This window comes from Heptranchias perlo, chromosome 11 (assembly GCF_035084215.1).
Source record: "Heptranchias perlo isolate sHepPer1 chromosome 11, sHepPer1.hap1, whole genome shotgun sequence".
Taxonomy (NCBI): domain Eukaryota; kingdom Metazoa; phylum Chordata; class Chondrichthyes; order Hexanchiformes; family Hexanchidae; genus Heptranchias; species Heptranchias perlo.
In genome coordinates, this window is record NC_090335.1 from 33,673,858 (window position 1) to 33,679,857 (window position 6,000).

Below are 6,000 nucleotides of genomic sequence, written 5' to 3' on the forward strand. Positions count from 1 at the left end.
ATACAAGGCAGTAAGCAGCTTTGTGACCAGCTTAATCAAAGTATAGAGGAAGTTTATTAGCAAGAACATTCCAATAAAAGGCTGAGTTTTGATTAACCATAAATGTGTTTATAAAGAACCTGCTTCTAATTTTGCTACACACAGTAGACTGAAGTAATCTTCAAAGTTTGCTGCTTCTGTACATTTCATTTGGAACTGTAAATATTAATTGAAAATCTTCATCATTTTGTAGCACTGTATTGCAAGTATCTATGCTATAAAAATTTATTTGACATCTCTCAAACTTATAGGGGGTTAAATTCGATAATCCCCGAATCCGGGCGTGAGCATCGCGGTGTGCGATTAACCTTCGTCTAGTGCTTCCGATGCAGGCAGCACATGAGATTTGTGCTGCCTGGTCATTGCCATGATTTTTACGTGCAGCCAGTGCTTCCCGTGCTGTTGAGGGGCTATGCGCACAAGCATGAGGCCTGAAATGGGGTGTGGCCAGCACTAGTTAAAGGCAGCCTGCACCTCTTAAAGGGGAGGTGCGCAGTCAATGAGAGCAATGCAGGAAGGCAGGCAGGATTGATGGACTGGCAAGAGAGCGCGCACCAAAGTTCTCGGACGACGCACTGGAGGCCCTGGTGAAGGGAGTGGACAAAAGAAGGGCCATCCTGTACCCGCAGGGTGGTAGGAGACCCTCCAGACACCAGCTGCGGAGGCAGTGGCCCAGGAGGTGAATGCCAGGTGCATGGCACCGCGCACGTGGGTGCAGTACCGAAAAAAATTCAATGTTTTGACACGAGTGGTCAAGTTGACTGAATGCAAGTGTCAAGAGGCACATCCTGCCAACTGTGTTAATTGTAGCCATGTGATTTATATCAATTAGTGTTAATTGTATTTAGGTGTATCAATTGGGAACTCTCTTATATCCATTTATAAAGAGAGCTGATCTAGGGTATGGTGATAGAAATGTGGATCACTGAATAAAGGCTTGAAGCAACTGAAGCACAGGCACTAGTATCCTATCCTTCACCACCTAGCTATCCAGTTTGTAATAAACTGCACCACTGCTCCACGCACGACATGCCCCGTCACCCACCAACAAACGCTGCCCATCTGTACGCAACACTGCACTTCGCATGCTGCATCTCACTCTCACATAGTACCACACTTACAGGCCACACAACCACCACGTGCAGATCACACACAGGCAGCTATTTGACCATGACAGGCACATCACCCAGACACCTTGCAGGATACTCACTGACACACTTCCATCTGTCTTGAAGGAGAAGGTGGCGCATAACAGCCGGCAGCAGGACAGACCTGAGGGAGGACAGGCACACTTACACGTCCTCACCCCTGTGGAGGAGACAGTGTTGAGCATCATTGGGCCGGCCATCGCTGCGGTCGTGGCCACCGGCAGCACTGGAGGTCGCGACGAAGGGGGTCTCCGCAAACCTAATCCTCCTTCTCATTTCCCACATCTCCCTCATCCCACAATCTTTTTTGACATATGTGCTGTAGATGCTGTCAGCATGCACGTCTTACTTGCTCCTCTCCCCGATCCACAACTCAACCTGTTTCCCTTTGTCATTGCAGACACCCAAGAACACGTGGCGGCACTGTCCAAGGAGGAGGATACTGAAGCCACACCATCACTTCATCTGACACTCCCATCCACCAGCTCAGATATTGGCACTGTGCATCCTTTAGAGGTTAGATTAGAGGAGGGACCTGCACGTGTTGAGACAGGATCTACACAAGTGTGCAGTAGCCAGGGCAGGGGGAGCCACAGGTGCCAGCTCACCAGAGGTTAAGGTCGCACAATGGTTCTGCTGCCGAGGTGACAGATGATGACCTCGATGGGCCAGGCTACAAAAAATGGCTGATGGGTGTACACCATGAAATGCTTGGTGAACTGGAAAGCCTGCGCACACTGTCAAGGGACATGGAGGAGTCCAGCTACCACCTGTCACAGGAACCCATCTCAATGCAGCATCTGATGGCCAATGTTGCGGCTTCCATTGCATCACAAACAGCTGCCATTGCTGCACAAACCGACGTGATCAAAGATCTGCAAGATTCGGTTGAAGTTCAGACTACTATCATGGCTCTGGGTACCACTGTGGAACTGGGCTTCCAGGGCATCACAGCACTCCAGCAATTCGTTCTCCAGTTGATCACCAGGAGTGCTGAGGGGCCGCCCCATGCAAGGGTAGTGGCGCCATGGCAGTCGAACCTGCTGTCCACTGTCCAGATGACAGCATTCCTGCTCCCACCCCTGCTGCAGCCCATGCAGAGATGGTGCAGTCTGAAGCCGGGCCCTCCCGGCCCAGAGCTGTTCGAAGTCATCCTCAAAGGCCATCTGCACTCTCCTCCATTGAAGGTCAGCAGCCTTCCACCACCCATGCTCCAGTCACTGGGGATGAACCTTGTAGGAGCACTAGGAAAGGTAAAGTCACACAAACAACACGCACTAAGGGAATGCACAAGGGTGAATAACCTCATTCCATGTGTTCATTTTTAAATGTGAATTTGAATTTGCATTTGGTGGTGGCTTTTATTTCTGTGATGAGCTGAGGGAGGAAGCAACGTGTAATCATATGGAAGGCGATTTGATGGTCAAATGGGAGAGGACGGGTGAGGAGTGTAGGACTGTTGGTGACTTGGTAGCTGTGTTCACGTTATTGATATCGCTCATGGATCAGGTGAGCAAGCAGAGCCCTGGCAGACAAGGCCTGTGTTCCTTGTTGCCTCCTTGCATCTTCCTCCATTTCCCCCTCCGTCTCCTCCTCAGCCTCCTCCTCTGGCTCACGGTCTTGCCGGATAATCGGTGGCAAGGGCTGTTCCCTCATAATGGCGAGGTTGTGCATCGTGCAGTATACCACGACAAATCTTGACACCTGCTCAGCTGAGTACTGCAAGGCTCCACCAGAACGGTCCAGGCAGTGGAAGCATTGCTTTAGGACGCCTATGGTATGCTCAATGACATTACGTGTGGCAGTTTGGCTCTTGTTGTAGGCCCCCTCTGCATTTGTGCATGCGTTCCTGACCGGGGTCATGAGCCACCTCACGAGGGGATAGCCCTCATCACCCAGTAGCCAGCCTTTCACTTGCCGAGCCTGTTCAAAGATAGCTGGCACGTTGGACCGCCGCATAGTGAAGGCGCTGTGACTGCTCCCAGGGTAGTGGGCATTGACCTCCATGATGCGCTGCGTGTGGTCGCACACCAGCTGTACATTCAGGGGTGGAACCTCTTTTGGTTCATGAAGATGGCCTCGTTGACATATGGAGCATGGCAATATGCTTGCAGTCAATGGCACCCTGCACCATGGGAAAGCCTGCAATGCGAGCAAATCCTCGTGCTGACTCATTCTGCGTCTCTATCAAGAGGGAGCATGATGAACCTGTTGCATAGCTCGTACAGAGCCTCCGTGATCTCCCTTATGCAGCAGTGCACTACATATGGTGAGGTGTTGCACAGCCCACTAGCAGAGGCCTGAAAGGATCCAGATCTGTAGAAGTTCAGTGCCTCGGTATTCGTTATCACAGGTAATGCTGTCCGTGCCCTGCTCTGAGGTTGTAGTTGTGGCTGCAGTAGGTGACAGATCTCCGTCACGACCTCTTTGGTGAGCCTCAACGTCTGATGCACTGATCCTCGGCTCATCTGGAGGTAAGAATGAAGTAAGAGGTAAGAGCCTACTGCTCTGTGCCTTGCGCCTCTTCCTCCATCTCCTCGCAGCTTGACCTGCTCTGTATGGCCCCTCTGCATGCTCCCAGTTGTGTTCTATGGCCAGCGGGAGCCCTAGCAGACCACCCATGGTTGCCAGGAATCTTGTTCAAACACTGCTGTAAATTACACCAAGCATAAGGTTGAACCTGCCAAACCACTCTCAAATATACTATAGCAACTTTCTAAGTATAGGAAGCTTCAACAAACACATTCTATTCTACCAGCAGCCAGAAGCAATAATCCAGCAACTAACCTGCAACACCTGCATGATCCCTTTAAATAGCTCTGGTGGGAGGTCCTCCAAGCACTCTAAGACATGTTCAGGAGTTCATGGTTCAGACAATACGTTGAGTGAAGCGTTAAGTGCCAAAATGGTGTCTGCCACTTTAAATCAGTGTAGCACACTGATCTAACGCATATTCTCCCTACTTTACATGCTGCCGGCATTAGTTATCTGCGCATGCGTGAAACCCTATACCAAGATGGAGTCCAGCACACGTAACAATAGAAGCATGCGCACACATTCCAGACGCCAATTTGGAACTTAGGGAGGCCGCGTAGCGCCGAAACAATGGGCGCCACACTGTCCAATTTCTAGCCCAAGTTTTATGCAGCTCGATAAAAGGAAGAACAGTTCCTGTTAATTTTCAAAACACTGTGACCAGGATATCAGTAGCACTCAAGGAAGAAGAGAAATTATTGTGGGTAGAGTCTAATTTTGACAGATGGCTTTACTGATCAGTTAGAAAAGTATTAAAAATGGCCAAATATTAAATGAGAAACATTGGATTGGACTGATGACTGGATTTGTTCCTTTTTTCAAAGAAAGACGGGGAAGGCTATAAACTCAAAAGCTGTTTGAAAAAGAGAGAACACTAAAACTTTTGATTTTTCTCTCATTTCTTTTAAACACTAGTTTTTTTATAGAAATATTTTGCCTATTTTGTGGTGGTGTTATTTTTAGTTTTGATTCATTTGTGTATCTGAAAGTTATGTTGACAACATTATCGATCATGAATAAGGAGTAATAATGCCTTATGGTAATTTGACAGAAATTGTGTGCGTGGCTGGGTAATAGTGTATCGTGCATAACAAAATGTCATAACCAATATAAAAACGAGTGATGTCAAACCTATTAGTCACCTGAACCTTATGTTGCGACTGAGCATCATGAAAAATCCCTTCACCAAGTGTGCCCTACTGGAATAACAATGCAATATGAAATTATCAACATAATATTCCGCACAGATAATAAGATAATTATTAACATAAAAATTAATGTCCTTGTAAAAGTCATGGTGATTTTGATTATGCATTTTCTCAGAGCACAAATGTTTGTCGCACCAATTTTATAATTAGATCAGCGCAGCATGGCCTAGAAATTGGATCCCACGTCGGAATAGCGACACAATCCCGGTGCAGTTCGCTGCACGCGACTAATGAGGCCGGTGGCATGACCACAGCAAATGGGTCTACCAGCCTCAATAGGACAGTACTGGTGAGCTGCAGGCATCAGTCGTGGCCCCAGATGCAGTTCGTTGGTGGCAGAGAGTGTCCAGCAGGCTCGGATACCAGCCTAGCACCTCAGGTGAACCCAGAGGGTGGGGCAATCAGGAGGATGCAGAGCGGTGGCCGGCAACTCCTGCTCATCCTGGCTTCACATTAAATGCGAGTGAAAAACTTGAAGCTTACCTTTTGGTTGGCAGCCTCCAGCGGTCCCTTTAAAGACTGCTGTTTTGGTTGCTGCGTGACTGAACAAACTGACTGCAGCGTGCATGTCCAGTCACAAACAAATTTCACAAAGGGGCCTGAAACAGACGTTAGGCCCTCATGAGTTTCAGTGGGTACCCTAATCAATACGGCATGCAGTGCACGTCCGGCACAGAATGAATGCGTGCACTCCGTGTGCTACATTGGGTCCTGCGGCGCTCGTTTTCTGCCTGAAAAATGGGCGCTGCACTATTTAATTTCAAGGCCCGAATGTACCAGAAAACACATGTAAGTAGACTGTATTTTTTAAAAACTATGTTGTTTCTATTTTTTTCCACTCTTGTTTAAAATACTGGTTGATAGTACTGTGGGGAGGTGTACCTAGTTCTGACCTTGTCTTGGGCCAGTATACATGTGAGTACTTGTAATATTCATATGCAAACAGAATGAATATTCTTCAGTTTCTACGATCCACTTCATTGAGTTACATCGAAACTACATCATGGAAAAAGGCCATTCGGCCCAACTGGTCTATGCTGGCATTTAAGGTCCACACAAGCCTCCTCATT